Below are 17433 nucleotides of genomic sequence, written 5' to 3'. Positions count from 1 at the left end.
GCCTGTCCTGCGTGCTCTCTCCTCGTGTGATGTACAGTTCCAGGCAGGAGGGTCTCTGGTGGCATAAAAGGGTGGGATTTCTTCAGTCCCAGAAGGGCCGGGGTGATCAGGGGGCAAGGGGCTCCTAGACTTTTCCAGGCTGGTCGGCCATTCTCCCTGAGGTCACTTTCTGGGATCCCCTTAATCCCCCGGGGCTCTGCACTGACCACTCTGCCCAGGGCCTGCATTGGGAACAGTTCAGGAGGCCCCCACGGTGACGCCATCAGGGACCTACCCTGGGGACTCCAGACCTTCTCTCTCTCCAGTCTCAGGACTCCCTGGCTTGGTGGGAGGGGATGGAGGAGATGGAAGAGCTGGAGGGAATGGAGGGCCTGCCAGGAAGGAGGGAAGTGTGTTCTGGGGGTTGGGCAGGGGAGGGGACACAGAGGATAGCCATTAGGAAAATGCAGGCAAGCCTGGGGACAGCCATGAGGAGAGGCCCCTGGGAAGCTCAGCCCAGCCAGGGGCACGGGGACAGGGTCCCAGGGAGGGGGAGTGAGCATGGTAGTGGAGGGGATGGAGGAGATGGAGGGGATGGAGGGGATGGAGATGGAGGTGGAGGGGATGGAGGGGATGGAGATGGAGGGGACGGAGGGGATGGAGGGAATGGAGGGAATGGAGGGCCTGCCAGGAAGGAGGGAAGTGTGTTCTGGGCATCGGTGGGGGAGGGGATACAGAGGAGAGGGAGCCCCGCCTGCGGTGCCCAGAGTGTGTGTGTGGGGGGGGAGACCCCTCAGGCTGGGGCAGAGGCTCAGGGTTCCCCGAGCCAGCACTTGGGGTGGGAGCTCCACAGCTCCTAGCACCCCCGGCATCCGGTATGTGAGCCACTGCCCCGCCCATTGTGGGGATGAGAACTAGAGGCGGGGTGGGGGGATGGGAGGGGGTGTGGAGGGTGGAGGGGGACAGTGGGGTTGCAGGAGGCAGCCCCCAGCCCCGCCCCCGACCCGATCTGGCTGCCCGCCCCCAGGTTCGGTTCCCAGGTCTGCGCAGCCCGAGCCCGGCCGTATGCGTCTCTCACAGACCCAGAGGGAGAAGCCCCAAGTCAAGGGGTCCTCAAGGCCGCCCGCCTGTGAGGCAGGGGAGCCCTTCCTGGCCCTGCCATGGTGGCAGGACTTCCTCCTGCCCGCGTCTCCGCCTGTGAGAACAGCGGTTACGCCTCATCACATCCCACCTCGGCCAGGGTGACTTATTTTAACCCACATCTTAATCACATCTGCAGAGACCCTATTTCCAAAGAAGGTCACAGCCGTAGGTACCGGGTGTGGGGACGTCGACATGTCTTTGAGGGGGCCACAATTGGACCCCTAACACCTAGGGTCCTCTTGGGGGGGAACCACCCTCCTCTCTCAGCCTGGTCGCGGGGACCCACGGGGATAGTCTGTGGAGGGGCCCAGCCGCTGGGGATGGACAGTGTGGGGGGTCCCGGGACCCAGAGCCCCACCTCCGTAGCCCTTGGCCTGCCCACCCGGCCTGCCCCCCTCCCCTCCATCCTCAGTGGCTCTGGGCCCCCCACCTTCACCTCCTCTTTTCCCTGAAGGGGCTCTGGGCCCCGGAACCGGCCCGGCTGCTACGATTAAAACCCCCAACTTCCAATATTGCACATCGGCTGCTTCCAGAGTCTTTAAAATACAAGCGGCACGTTCCACAGATGTTCCTAGGTGGTGAGCTCATGAGATGCTGAGCAGAGGGGGTGAGGGTGTTTCCCTCCCCACCTCGGCCCCACCCTGGAAACCGGTCCTTCACCGGGGATCCTGCTCCAGCTGTGGGCTGGAGACGGGCTGCTGCCCCCTGAGGCCCACATCCCCAGCAGGGACGGACACATGTCCCCAGGGGCTCTGCTTCTGCAAGGAGTGGGGAGTGGTCTCTGGGTCTTTAAGATGAGGAGGGGCTTCTGGAATGGAGGGCTCTCAGCAACCCCCCTGGGGCTTAGGGAGGGATGTGGAATCCCGAGTCTCTAACAAATGGTCAAGAGCAAAGGCCCCTGGGAAGAAGTCTTGTCTGGGAGGCATACCCTGTGGGTGTCAGAGATACTGGGTGCTAGACACCCAGGCTCAGGCTAATGCTGGCACCCTCAGAGCCCTCTTGTACTACACTGTCAGGGGTGACAGTGGTCCCTGGGAGGTCATGGGTGACTCAGGGGTGCCCCTGATAGGAGCCTGGTGGAAGGTCTTTGCTCAGGGATGCCACCCTGGCATCCTGGGTGGACCCCGCTGAGGGAGTCCGCAAGAGCAGAGCAGGGGGAGAGGGGTTAGGGGGACCCACCATCGCCCCACTGCTCCTGGAGAGCCCATGGGGTGGTGTGGGCAGGCAGGGGAGGCTGGGGGCAGCTTCCAGAGCCCCAGTGATGGAACCAGAGAGAGTGTGCACATGCTCACACGGGTATAGTGAATGTACTTCTGTGACCAAAGCGCATAACTCCTCTCTCTCTCTCTCTCTTTTTTTTTAATAAGAGAATTCTAAGAATTGGTGAATTATAAGAATTGGTTTTTGCACGGTAACCCAATGCCACAAACCGAGGATAAACTCCAGGGCTCAAGACACAGCACCCTTTCTAAATATTGCTAGATGGGACTGGATAAAGGTTTTGTTAAGGATTTCTGCCCTGTATCCACAAGGGAGGGTTGTGCTGTTTCCTTGATTTGTCTGTGTCTGCTTGGGGCATCAGGTGATGCTGGCCTCTTCTATTTTTCTGAGTCTGTGCAGAATTGATGTTATTTGCTTTTTCTTTACCCCTCAGATCTCAGACACTCCTTCTATCCTAACCTCTCAGAGACCAGCACTCTGTGGAGCCGATCCTTCAATTCACAACTGACTCCGGGGAGGAGAGGGGAAGGGACTTAGTCCTGTTTTACAGACAAGAAGCCCGAGGCTCAGAGAGGGAAAGTCACCTCCCCAGAGCCACTCAGCTGGGAGGTAGTGAGCCAAGATGGGAACCCAGGCCTGAGCAGCCTGAGAGCCGGGAAGCCCTCTGGAAAACAGAAGAGCAGGGCACCCATCAACCTCAGGGTGAAGTGGCAGGCAAAGGGTGGGTTGGCTTTTAATTTTTAAAAATTTTTTAGGGATCCCTGGGTGGCGCAGCGGTTTGGCGCCTGCCTTTGGCCCAGGGCGCGGTCCTGGATATCCGGGATCGGGTCCCGCGTCGGGCTCCCGGTGCATGGAGCCTGCTTCTCCCTCTGCCTGTGTCTCTGCCTCTCTCTCTCTCTTACTGTGTGCCTATCATAAATAAATAAAAGTTAAAAAAAATAATAAAAATTTTTTAAATATTTATTTTTATTTATTATGATAGATATATATATATAGAGAGAGAGAGGCAGAGACACAGGCAAAGGGAGAAGCAGGCTCCATGCAGGGAGCCCGACGCGGGACTCGATCCCGGGACTCCAGGATTGCGCCCTGGGCCAAAGGCAGGCGCGAAACCGCTGAGCCACCCAGGGATCCCCGGGCTTTTTAAAAATTACTCATTGAAGTATAGTCGATGCACAATGTTACATCCGTTTCAGATGTACCACTGTTTTAAAAAACAAAGTCAAATCTGGGGGACTGCCTTATAGTCTGAAGTCCGCCTCAGCCAGACCCCCCCACCGCTGCCCCAGGCTGGAGGTCAGGTACGGCAGGATCAAGCCCCCAGAGCGGTCAGGATGACACCTCCGCCACCCTTCCGTCCTCTGCCCACCGCCGCCAGCTGGACCCCTCCTGGAAGTTGGCGCTGGTCCCCAATTCACCCAGCACTCTCCCACCTCCCACTTCCTTCTTTTCCGTCCTGTCCACCCAGAGTCATCCCCTCACTGCACCTGGGAATCCAGGACCACTTGCAAGAATCACGGCCACGGAAACCTGCAAAGGTCATTTCATTTGCTGAGCAGGATCTGCAAAGGTCCAGGTGACACCAACAGTAAGAACATGTGGCTTGTCCCTAACGTCGCTATGACCAAGGGGTCACCAGGGCCATAGTATGTTGGGTGGGGTCTGGGCAGAGCCTCTCTGCTGGAGAAGGCGCCCACTGCGGCCCTCAGGGGCTTCTTGTGCCGTAAGGCAAAGGCAAAGCAGAGGCCTGAGGACACCTCCCCTCTGAGCCTTGGTTTTCACTTCTATAAAATGGGGATGATACTTGCCCCTCGAGGGTGTGAGCATTAGAGCAAGGGAAGCGGAGCACCCAGCTCAGGCCTGGCCCACGAGAGCTTGCAAAAGGAAGAATGAGCTCCTGGGCCATGGCGCCACTGGAGAGGACCACGTGTGCTCCCTGGGCACTCGGGACGGGGCAGGAGCTCAGGGACCTAGGGGTGGGCGTGTGCCCGTGTCACGGTGGGACCAAGGTGGGCTGGCTGCTGGACCCTGGTGTGGGGTGGGCGGGCAGGGGAGGGGTGTGGAGGATCTGTGCACAGATCCTTCCCTGTGAGAGCCGTTTTTCTGGAAAGCCCTCAGGAGCATCCGAGATAGTTAAGTACCTCTCAGGGTGGTGAGAAAGCTCAAGTTCCATCTAATCACCTGCTCCCATCTCCATGGCAACCGCAGGGCTCCAGGGATTCTGTGACCACGGTCACTATGGTTCAAGTCCCGCGAGAGGGATGAACTCCACTCCAGCCCCAGAAAAGGGACAAAACAGCAGCTGCTCGCTCTGGTGGGGAGGATTTGGGGGAGGGGGGCCAGAGAGCCGGAGCTGGGTGGGAGGGGCGGGCGGGGCCTGCGCTGGGACTCAGAGAATGTGCTGGCTCTGGGGCCCTGCGCTCCTGCCCTCTGCAAGAACGTGCTGCTGCTGCTGCTATTGCTCCTCCCTGGGGAGGGGCTGCACCTCCGGGTCCAAGTTCATGGGTGGGAGAGGCCACTGGGATTGGCCTTTCGGGGGCAGGTACTGGGGGGGCGGACCCTTGGGGAAGGCCAGAGCACCAGGCCTCATCATGGGTAAAATGGGGAAGCTCGGGCGCAATCCAGATGGCTCTACAGCTGACCCTGAATGGGGAGCATACCTGGGCTCCTCTGGGTCGGGGGCGGGGGGGGGACAGGCAGTGCCATCCCAAGAGCCCTTGAACGTGTAGGGGGTGGGAAGAAAGGTCAGGGGCGCAGCGTTGGGGCTCAGCCTGTTGGCCTTGAAGGTGAAGCAAAGCCCTCTAGAAGCCAGGAAATACACGGATGGTGCCCTGGAGGTTCCTGGAAGGAACCAGCCCTGCCACACCCTGATTCAAGCCCCGAGCCTGAGCCTCCGGGAGGCTGGTGTGGCCTCCTGACCCCTCCAGGTGGTAGAGCGGTAGGTCAGAGTTACTTTAGGTTCCTAAATTCTCAGGGATGTGTTATGGCAATGATGGGAGCCTGGCCCCGGCGCCCCCCTGGGGCCCACCCCCAGCCCCACCTACCGCTGGGGCCCGGAGCCTCACTGCCCCCCTCCCAGAATATATGCCAAGCCTCAAATCTGAGGTCTCTGGAATCACCCAGCCCAGCAGCACCTTCACAGCCGGTGACACGGAGGCTCAGCCCGGCGGTCTGGGTCCACACCAAGTGCCTGGGGTTCTGTGGAGCCGCCCCTGCCCCTCGGCCCCCAGGCTCCCTGGCTCCCACCCTGCAGGTGGGTGAGGGCACAGCAGCAGGGGCCAGGAGCCGACCCCTCCTGCCCTGAGCACCCTGAACTATCCACGTCCCTTCTGTGTCGTCCGAGCCCTCCTTCCAAAGGAGCTGGTGGCCGGGATTGAAGAGGTCCCCTGGACATGGAACTTTGAAGCATCTCCTTGGCCTCGGGGAAAGTTGTCCTATGTCAAGATAAAGGGCATAAACTGGGGTTTCTGACAGCCCCCACCAACTGTCGCCTGACAATGCGGGGCCCTGGTGGGAGAAGCTGCCTCTGGAAAACAGCACAGTGGCTGCTATGGGCCGAGCTGTGTCCCTGCCCCCTCTACGTGAGTACGTTGAAGTCCTAACCCCTGAGGCCTCAGAATGTGAGCGTGTTTGAAGCCAGGGTCTTCAAAGAGGTGAAGTTCAAATGACGTCAGAGAGTGGGCCGAGTCCAGCAGGGCAGGTGGTGCACAAGGAGAGGAGATTTGGACGCGGACACAGGAAAGGGAGACCCGGTGAAGACACGGGAGGGAGGCGGGGGTCTGCCCGCCAAGGGGAGGCCTTGGGTCTCGGACTTCCAGCGACGGCCTCGCCGGGCCCTGATGCAGGGCGTCCAGCAGGTCAGCTGGCTCTCGCCCATCAGCACAGGAAGAGCGAGGCTCAGGGGAGACCGGGACTGGGCTCGCCAGGCTGGGGGCAGGTCTGGAACACAAGCTCTGGGACCTGGTGTGCACCCCCACCGCTCCACCCCCCTCCCCCTGGAGGGGCCTGAAGCTTCCAGGCAGCGGCGTGGGAAGAGCACTGTGCAAGGAGCATCTCTGCAGATCCCGCCCCAGCATCCTGAGCCCCGCCCAGGGGAAGCCGAAGCAACTGGTTTCTGCCGGGGGTCCCTGGGTCCCCAGCCCCTTCTCTGCCTCAGGAAACCTCCAGAAGGGACAAGAGAAAGGACAGCAGGAGTTAGAAAAATGCACGGACTCCTGGATCAGCTGCCATCTGGCTCCAAGAAGACACCGCACATCTGGCGGCCACTGTGGCCTGCAGTGTTTATGTAACTCACGTGTGAGCACACGTGTCCAGCGTAGGCTGGTGCCCCGGCCACACTCCCCCTGACTTCATCCTGGGTGTGAAACCGGCCTCATCATGAGAGGGCTGTTGTGGGGACATGGTGATGCTGGACCGCAGAGCCTGGCTTGAGGTCAGAGCCCAGAGCGCCCTCCCGTGCCCCACAGAGCTCACACGTGTGCGCACATACACACACGCACGCACACACACACAAACACACACACACGTGCACACAGGCATTCTGGGCCAGGCCAGCTGACCTCAGTTTCCTCCCATGTAAGATCACACATGGGAAAGCTCTCAGTTGGCTCCCAGCTTTACTCTTCTGTAACCTGCACACACAAAGACACTTCCACGTCTAAGGCCTCACAGGCTTTGGTATATGTAGATGCAAACGTGGAAACACCCGTTCACGTTCATGCACATACATTTACACACACACCCACATAGAAAATGAGGTACACACAGGCTCACATGGAGGGATACCTCTACACCTGCATTCTGATGTGCATATGGACACATACCTGGCCTTGCCTGTGTTTATACAAACATATATGTGCTCTTTCACAAATGTACACATGCAAATACTTGCACATGCATCAGGCTTGCCAGATTTAGCAAATAAAAATTCAAGATGCAATATTGGGACGTACTTATACTAAAAAAAACCATTTATTTGAAGTTCGAATTCAACTGGGTGTCCTATATTTTGTCTTGGAATCCTAATATGTACATGTTTGTGCACACACACACACACACACACACTTACTCCTGAACACAGTAGAGTCCCCAGGCCCAGCCTAGGACATGCTATCTCTCAGGCAGAATTTCCAAGACCTTCCTGCGTCTTGTAATCGGACCCACGAATTCTCCCCTGGCCGTGGCACAACTCTGAGCCGCCCCCCCACCCCCACCTGTTTCTGAGGCTAATAGCCTGGCCCAGGTTGAGGCCTGCTGGTGGGAGAGGGAGCACTTCCAGAGCTCGCTGGGACCCTGAGAAAGCACCTCTCACCAACAGCCCAGCTGCAAGGTTTGGCAGGAGCAGCCAAGCCCTGCTAAGGGCCCCACCCTGAGCCGAGGCCTGGGCCTGGCCCCAAGGAGGGACCTCCAGTTGGGGTCAGAGATGCAATCTGAGCCCCTGGAGGCCCAGTGCAGCCTCTGCTCCATCCCGCACTGCATCCCCTGGTGACAGATGAGTCAGAGTCAGCACACAGGGGGAAGGGGGGGTCTCGAAACTCTCCTTCTTCAGCTAAAAGCCTTCAGCCAGAGGAACAGTAGTGAGCAAGGTCCTAGGCAGACTCTGGCACAGAGAGAGGGTCCCAGGGGAAGACCCAGACCTGCCCCTCCCCATGTGACCCCACCCCCCTTTATAAGAGAGGAAGCCTAGTCCTGAGCTCCAGGCCAGCAGATGTGCGACTAGTCTCCTGAGAGCCTCACAAAGAACAGGGTGAATTTAAGAAAGCATCTATTTCCCTACTTAGCCTGTTTTTTGGGGTTACATAAGAATGCTTTTTCATTATTTAAAAATGAGCACATAGTGGAAAGCCAAAAGCAAACCTTTTTTTTTTTTTGGTTATTCCTCAGAGACATTTTTTATGCATTCATAAAAATATAGATGTATTTTGACCAAAAAAGCAGTTACACACTATGGTTTTGTGACCTACTTTTTTCATTCACTGACATATTGTATCTTCCTGAATCAATAATTAATTGATCTCCACTTATAACAGCCTCATGGTGACCCCTGATATGGAAGAGCCATATATTATCAGTTTGGTTTTTTTAATTGAAGTGAAATTCACATACCATAAAATTAATGAATTTAAAGTGTAAAATTCAGGGATATTTAATAAATACACAAGGTTGTTCCAAAACGCATTCATCACTCCAAAATAAAGCCCCATGCCTACTACTCTGGGAGCTCACTACTCTGGGAGCTCCTGTGCCCTCTCCACCCAGCCCCTGGAATCTACAAGTCTATTTTCTATCTCTATCTCTCTCTTTTTTTTTTTAAGATTTTATTTATTTATTCATGAGAGACACAGAGAGAGAGAGAGAGAGAGAGAGAGGCAGAGACACAGGCAGAGGGAGAAGCAGGCTCCATGCAGGGAGCCTGACATGGGACTCGATCCCGGGTCTCCAGGATCACGACCTGGGCTGAAAGCAGACACTCAACCACTGAACCACCCAGGGATGCCCTCTATCTCTATCTCTCTATCTCTATCTCTATCTCTATCTCTGTCTCTGTCTCTGTCTCGGTCTCTGTCTCTATCTCTATCTCTATCTCTATGGATCTGCCTCTTCTGGACACTTCATGCAGACAGAATCATACAGTATGTGACTTTTGTGTCTGGCAGCTTTAGGTATGGTATCTTCGAGGTTCATCCTCATTGTAGCAGGTGTCAGAACTCCATTCCTTTGTGGCTGAGTAATATTCCATCATGTGGATGGACCCCATTCTGTTTACCCATCCATCCTCTGATGGCCTCTTGGGTTGTTTGCACCTTCTGGCTGCTGTGAACGGCGCTGTCGTGAACGTTCGTGCCCAAGTGTTCGTTGAGCACCTGCTGTCAGTCCTTCCAGGAGCCCAACTCAGAATGAAAGGGCTGGGGCACGGGGAAATTCTGTGTATGACTTTTGGAGGAAGTGCCACCTGTTTTCCACAGGAGCTGACCGTTTACACTCCCACTGGCAGGATGTGAGGGATCCAATTTCTCCACCTTCCAGCGCACACTTACCTGCGTCTGCAATGTAGCCACTCGAATGGGTATCAAAGTAGACTCGCAGGTTTGCTGTAAGTACAAGCTCACACGGTGACAGCCCTTGTCTGTACCTCTTTGCACAGTTAGCTTATTGTGTCAGATTCCTACCAGTGGAATTGCTATACCCAGGAGTGAGTGTACATGAGTGCGTGTACATGTTTCTTTATTTTTTTAAAAGATTTTATTGGGCAGCCCGGGTGGCTCAGTGGTTTAGTGCCGCCTTCAGCCCAGGGCATGATCCCGGGATCCTGGGATCAAGTCCCACATCGGGCTCCCCACAGGGAGCCTGCTTCTCCCTCTGCCTGTGTCTCTGCCTCTCTCTGTGTCTGCCATGAATAAATAAATAAAATCTAAAAAAAAAAAGTGTAAAGGGGCATCTGGGTGGCTCAGTCGGTTGGGCATCTGCCTTCGGCTCAGATTATGATCTGGGAGTCCTGGGATCCAGCCCTGAGCCAGGCTCCCTGCTCAGCAGAGAGTCTGCTTCTCCTTCTTCCTCTGTCCCTCCCTCAACTTGTGTGCTGTCTCTCTCTCTCTCTTTCAAATGAATAAACAAAATCTTTTTTAAAAAAAGTCTTAGAGAATTAAATATCCTTTTCTTCAAAGATTGTGTTAAGGAGTAGAACAATGACAGACGACACCAGATTGGATGACTGGCAGGTGATCCTTACCAAACCTTTAAGGAGCAGATCATTGCAATACTATGCAAACTGCTGCAGAGAACAGATGAGAAAGAACTCTCTCAACTAGACCAGTCTAACCTGGGTAATCACACCAGACAAGAACAGCGCAGGAAAGGAAAACCACAGTCACGTTTCACTCATGAATATAAAGGTAAAACATAAATACAACTAAAATATTGACTGAAGGGGCTGCTGGGGGCTCAGGTGTGAAGCATCTGCCTTCACTCAGGTCATGATCCCCGGGTCCTGGGATCCAGCCCTGCATGGGAAGGGGTAGGGGGAGATCCCTGCTCACCGGAAAGCCCACTTCTCCCTCTGCCTACTGCTTCCCCCTGCTTGTGCTCTCTCTCTCTTTCTCTCATAAATACATACATACATACCTTTGCTGAATCGAACAGTGCCTAAAAACACATCATATACACAACGGAATTAGCTTTCTCTTGAGACCTCAAGGGATGGTTTACTATTAAAACTAATCAGTGTCGGGATCCCTGGGTGGCGCAGCAGTTTGGCGCCTGCCTTTGGCCCAGGGCGCGATCCTGGAGACCCAGGATCGAATCCCACATCGGGCTCCCGGTGCATGGAGCCTGCTTCTCCCTCTGCCTATGTCTCTGCCTCTCTCTCTTTCTCTCTCTGTGACTATCATAAATAAATAAAAATTAAAAAAAAAAAAACAAAAAACTAATCAGTGTCATTACTTTATCACATTAATTTATGACTAAAGGAGGGACAACCACAGCATCATCCTAATAGTTGCTGGATGGAACTTTTATTTGTAAAAGTGCCACAATACATTTGTGATAACAACTTCTCAGCGATTCAGAAACGGAAAGGAACTACCTTGGCCTGATAAATGGGGAAACATCAACATAACCCGTCAAGGTTAGAAACAGGAAATGACATGTGTGCTCTGCTCAACAGCATCTCTGTTGCTCAAGACAGCCGGTGTGGGGGATTTTGCAGTGGCAGCCCCAGCAAATTCATCCAAAGACTGAACATTCTCTCGGGTGCCTGTTAGCTGTTGCATTTGTTTCTGTTTCTTACAAGTTACCCATCCCTGTTATCTGCCCTTCCCTTATCCAGGGACCCGAAGCGTGCTGGGCGGCCCTCCCCCGTGCAGGTCCATGGCCTGCCATGCTGAGAGCAAGACCGTGCTGCTGCTGGACAGAAGTAAAAGGTCCCTGGAAGCAGGTGGCCTCTCTTGGGATGTGGAGAATAGGGCAGAGCCATGGCTTCCAATAATGGAAAGGAATAAGGAAGCCCAACTGCAGAGGTTCAGCTAATTGGCCTGGCGTGTGGTCTCCACAAGGTGGGTTTTTTCCAAGCTCCTCAGGTGACTCCGGAACAGCCGAAGCCAAGAATCAGCAACGCTGACCTCCAGGCCCCTCAGCTGGAAAAGCCAGTGGCGTCCATCTGAGCCTTCCCAAAAGTCCCGGGATTCATTGCTCCGGCTGGTCGGGAAGGAACTGGGGTACCTAATGCTACCACCCTGCTGCAGGTGAGGAGGAGAGAAGGCTCGCCCCTGAGAAACTGATTTGTGTTTTTTCCATTTGTGCAAGTCTTGCAGCTGCAGAGTCATTGGCTGTTAATTCAGCGGCGTTTCCTCCTGCGGGTGAGCCCAGGCCAGGCCCTCGGTCAGCAGGACAGGCCGTAGCTCCATTGGCCCAGTGGGTCTGCGCGACTTCGACAAGTCTCTGACTGCTCGGAGCCTCCGTTTGGGCATCTCTAACATGGGTTGATTGGGGTTTGTTTGTGCCCCCACCGCTGGGGTTCCAGTCCTGCCCCCCATGGAGAAGGGATCAAGTCCCCTTTGTCTGCAGCAGGGATTGGAGCTGGGTTTCTGTTCCTTGTAACCGGCAGAGTGGGCACAGACAGGAGGCTGTCACACGGGCATGGAAACCAGGGTGGGCTTGAACAGGCTCACAGACCAGTCCTTGTTCCCTGACCCCTGCCCCACAAAACAAAGGGGGGCCAGAGGGAGCCAAGTTCACCCCCCACCGCTGTCTCCAAGTCCAGACAAACTTGATAACAGCAGCCCCACTGATGAAAGCCTCTCGAAGACACGATTGCTGACACTTCCCCAAACCCCCTAAGCTGCCTACTATTGTCCTCACTTGCGCAGAGAGAAGGTCCCAGAATCCCGAGGTGCCTGACCTGCATTTCTTGGCATCTTCATGCTACCAGGCCTCCTTATCTTTAACATGCATTATCTCTTATTTGTCTTTTCACGAAACGGTATCATTTTCTGCCTAATTCTTGTATTTCATTAGATTTATTCTTTTTTTTTCTTTTTTCTTTTCTTTTGGTCATCTTTACCCCCAATGTGGGGCCCGAGCTCACAACCCTGAGACCAAGAGTCACATGCTCTACTGACTGAGCCAGCTAGGCGCCCCTCAGCCTTTCTTTTAATTTAAGCATTTAAACTTGAAAGGATCCTTGAGGGATCAGTTTTGTGCATCCTGCACATTTTTTTCCTGCACATTTTTAAAATATTTTATTTATTTTGAAAGAGAGGGAGCATGTGCACACAAGAGAACATGGTGGGGGAGCAGAGGGAGAGGGATGAGTTTAGTCTACTTGTGTCTACTGTTATGAATATATTTGGACTTATTTCTAGCACCTTATTTTTTTTTCTTTGTCTATCTATCTATTCTATCTTTCCTGTTTCTTTTTTTTTTTTTCTTAAAGATCTTATTTATTTATTTGTCAGAGAGAGCACACAAGCAAGGGGAGCAACAGGCAGAGGGAGAAGGAGAAGCAGGCTCCCCTTGGATCAGGGAGCCTGATGCTGGGCTCGATCCCAGGACCCCAGGATTGTGACCCGAGCCAAAGACAGATGCTTAACCGATAAGCCATACAGATGCTCCCTCTTGTCTCTTTTTGAATTGAGTTTTTCGGGTTTTTTCTTTTCATTTCTATCTCTCAGATGCTAAATGCATACTATTTCTGTTGCTTTATTTGCCGCTGCCCAAATGCTGGCTTGCATGTAGCTGATTTGAAGTCTAAACCTTGCAGGGAAAATAAATAAATAAATAAACCTTGCAGGGACACTGGGTGGCTCAGCAGTTGAGCATCTCATGTCAAGGGTCCTGGGATCGAGCCCCACATCAGGCTCCCTCCCATCTGTGTCTCTCATGAATAAATAAATAAGCTCTTGGGATCCCTGGGTGGCGCAGCGGTTTGGTGCCTGCCTTTGGCCCAGGGCGCGATCCTGGAGACCCGGGATCGGGTCCCACGTCGGGCTCCCGGTGCATGGAGCCTGCTTCTCCCTCTGCCTGTGTCTCTGCGCCTCTCTCTCTCTCTGTGACTATCATAAATAAATAAAAATAAAAAAAAATTTTAAAAAAAAAATAAATAAGCTCTTAAAAAATAAAAATATATAAAACTAAACCTTGCAAAGGCCAGTCTGCCTCCCAGAAGGCATAGGGTCTGTACCTTCAAGCCGCCTCATCTGCCTTCCATGGTTGTCCAGTAAGTCAGGAGAGTCTCTTGGTTGAAGCCCCAGAGGAAACCCTTGTTCTGTGCCACGTCTGTTTCCCCTTACCTACGCCGTTGGGGCTTTCTTTGTTCTTCCTTCCTGGGCCTTCTGTGCCCCATCATCTTCCTACATCCTGAAGGGCTTCCTTCCAGGCAGGTGGTGGAAAACTCCCATGCTGTGTTCGGCTCTGAGTGTAAGGTCCTCACCACCCCGCTCCAGCCTCCCTAACTCCTGTGTCTCTCTCAGCTTCCCCTCCCCACCTACTTTGCATCCTGAGGGGGGAAAAAAAAAAAAACCTCCTATATATCTTTGCTTTGCTTTTGTTTCAAGTCTAATCTATTGACAGTGATTTTATCTGAAATATATTTTTCACTTCTGGAAGTATCATTTGTGCTTTTTTTTTTCTGTTTTTAGATTTTTTTGTTTGTTTGTTTGTTTGTTTTTGTTTTTAGATTTTCTTTTTAAGTAATCTCTCCCCACAGCACAGTGCCCAAATTCACTGCTCCGGGATTAAGGGTTACATGCTCAACTAAGACTGAGCCAGCCAGCCAGGCACCTCCTATTTGCCTTTTAAATCTGTCCTTTCCTGGTCCCCCCTTTCTACCCTCTTTCTGTGTGCCTGCCCATGACTGCTGTGTGCAGGTGACGCCCTGGCCCTTCTGGTTCTGGATCTGACCATTCCCCTGTGCACAGGCCTTGACTGCGCTTGCTCCTGCTGACTTGCCTCCAGTATGTCAGTTATCTCAATCTGGGGGCACCCTGGGGGCCTCGCCCTGCCAGGGCATCTTTCAGAGAGGGTTCGCTTTGCTTCTGATTGCAGCCGGGACAGGCTTAGAGCTGGGGCCTGAAGCCAGCCAGCCCCACCAGGTCCCCAGCTGTTGCTGGAGGTGGGGGTACCTCTGTGGCACTGTTGCCATGGGAACCTGGCCTCCAGGCACCCCTGCCTGCATCCTTGCCTGGCCTATCTTGAGACCTGAAGCTGCCCCCAACCCTGGGCGCAGCTCTCGCCACCGCAACCCCAGCACCTGGCTACCCATGCTTTGTTCTTCAGACGGTGTCCCAGGCTTCTCACTGTTGGTGGCTTAGCCACAATACCCTCAAGGGCCAATGACATGGCCTGAGCAGGTCGCCCCCACGCCGAATGGCCAGGCTGCTCTGCTGTCAGCATTCTCGTGCCTTCTCCCAATGCTTTCCCACACCTGCCCTGCTGCCGGGCCCCGAGGGATGCCAGGGGCTGGGGCTCAGCCGGCCTCGCCTGCAGGTCTGCTGCCCCGCGTGTCCTCGGCTGCAGACGGGACCCGGCCCGGGTCTGGCGGCTCACCTGTGACCGAAGCACAGAAATTCTCCTGCGGATGTTCGTGGCCACGGTTGGGTGGGTGGGAGCTCTCCGTGCTGGAGCACCTGCTGTGTGGATGAGGTGAAGGGTTCATCCGAAAGCTGGGAACCACGGCGATGAAGAGCCTAGGCATCGAGGTCAGGTGGCCTGGGATCCAGGCCTGGTTCTTCCCCTCAGAGCTGTGTGACCCCAGGCAAGCCAGCTCCACGACCAGGCCTCGGTCTCTTCATCCACATAAGGATCGTACCTTATTCTGAGATGTTTCTCCACGTAGAGAGGCTGCTGGCTAGTGCTGGATAAAGGTACGCAGGTGGGTGGCCCACAGAGCTTTCCAGCAGTGCCTGCTGGGTGCCAGGCTCCTCACTAGGCCCTCACACACACGGCCATGGTCCTGCCCCACGGCCCCCAGAAGAGAGACTTGAGGTATCAGTAGCTGAAGGGTGAGAAAATCGAGGCTTCGTGAGACCAGCCAGCCAGGTGATGAAGATAGGCGCTCGAGAACCTTCCAGAGGAATCCTCTAGCCTCTGGCTGACACCTAGCCCTCTTCACCAGCCCCATCCTGGCTCTTCAGGCTTCTGGTCTTCCAAGGAAGCAGTTGTCCCTCCCACTCAGCACCCCAGCCTCGGTTCCCCTGCCCTGAGGAGGATCAGGTTCCAGGCCCGAGGGCCCTGCAGCCCAACCCCTGGTGTTTTCCCAAGCTGGCTGAAAAAGCAAGCAGAATGCCAGGTCTCCCTGTTTCCATAACCCCGTCCTGCCCCCCAAGCACCCCCTCGCCACTTGACAGAAGCCTGAAGGAGGGCCACAAAGTGGGAGGCTTCGTCTCCCCCTCCTTGACAACAGGCCTGGTGGGAATGTGTGCCCAGATAATGGGGCCGGCGGTCATAACGGGTGGCTGCCTGTCACGGGCCCTGGGATGCGTGGAGCTGAGTGATAAGGGCTTAGTCCAAAGGCCCCAGAGCCGCAGCCCTGCCGCCGACGCAAGCTGGGTCCCGGGTATGGGGAGGGGAAGGGCCGCTGCTCCAGGTTCCCATGCAGGGAGCACAGCCTGGGAGAGGCAGTTAGAAGGGGAATTTGGGGGGCCCCTGGGTGACTTAGTTAAGTATCCAACTCTTGGTTTCAGCTCAGGTCAGGATCTCAGGGTTGTGGGATCCAGCCCCACATCAGGCTCTGTGCTCAGTGGGGAGTCTCTTGGGATTCTTTCTCTCTCTCCCTCTACCCCACCCCAACTCACATGCTCTCTCTCTCAACAAATTAATAAATAAAATCTTTTTATTTAAAGAGCTTATTTTAAAAAATAATAAATAAATAAATAGCTTATTTATTTATTTGAGAGAGAGAAAGGAGAGCGCACAAGCCGGGGGAGGAGCAGAGAAAGAGGAAGAAGCAGACTCATCGATAAGCAGGGAACCCAACTCAGGGCTCGATCCCAGAACCCTGGGATCATGACTCCAGCTGAGGCAGATGCTTAACTGACGGAGCCACCTGGGTGCCCCATAAATAAAATCTTAAAAAAGAAAAGAAAAAAAAAAAAAGAGTAAGTGCTCTGGAATCAGCCATATCGGCCTGGAGGCCGGGCTCTGTCATTTAGTGGCCCGGGGGTTTGCCTTGGTGGGCCTCGGTGTCCTCACCTATGAAATGGGAGGACAGAAGAAGCTGAGGCGATGACATGTGTGTCTCGTCCCTGGAGCCTGGGACGTCCTCAGTAAATAATTTTTAGATTATGACTCAGGAAGTCTGAGGGCCTGGTGGTCAGAAATGATCCTAGCTCCGCCTGTCCCTGCGGGGCTGTGTGGAGGCCTGAGGCAGCAATGCGGGTGTTGCATGGGGGCTGCAGGGCACCCCCTGGAGCTGGGATGAGAAGGGGTGCCGAGGACCAGGACTTAGGAGGCCTCCCTCAGGGGCAGTTGTCCTTTGGTGTCTCTGCCTCGTTTCGTCCTTTGCAGGCTGGGCCCCTCTGCTGTCATGGTCACCACCCTATGGACCCTCATCATCCTCTCCCCAAATTTTTGTTCCCAGGCCGCATGGCAGCTCAGAGCTATGGGGCTTCTGGCCTGAGGTAGACAGGGCAGGTGGGAGAGAGATAGGGCAGCAGGGAGTCAAGAATATTCCTGCCACGCTCAGCCCCTGAGTCTTGTGATGCGGAAACTCAAGAGCCCCCTGACTCAGCAGGATATTAATAAGCCTGGCGGGCTCCCAGGGGGCCCGGCTCTGCCAGGGGCCGCAGTGGGAGGACTCCGGGCCCTGCAGCCTGGGATCTTCTCCGCACGTCCCGCCTGGTCCCACAGCCCCAGCTCCTTCCCCAGACCCTCCTGTCCACCGCACCCCACAAGTCACTGCCTCTCCCTGCAGTGATTCTTTTGTGTTCCTGAGACCACTCCCCATGCCTGGGCGAATCCCACTGAGGTTAAGGAGACCACCTAGAAGGCACCCAGGAGGAAAGACAGAGCCGAGAAGCATGGGGGAGAATGGGGTCAAGTGGTCAACGGTTGGTGCTCCGGGGTCAGAGTTCACGCTCCAGCTCCCCCACTCCCTGG

Source organism: Canis lupus, chromosome 9 (assembly GCF_003254725.2).
Source record: "Canis lupus dingo isolate Sandy chromosome 9, ASM325472v2, whole genome shotgun sequence".
In the NCBI taxonomy this organism is placed as follows: Eukaryota; Metazoa; Chordata; class Mammalia; order Carnivora; family Canidae; genus Canis; species Canis lupus.
The sequence above is the reverse complement of the archived record's forward strand: the minus strand, read 5'-3'. Positions refer to the sequence as shown.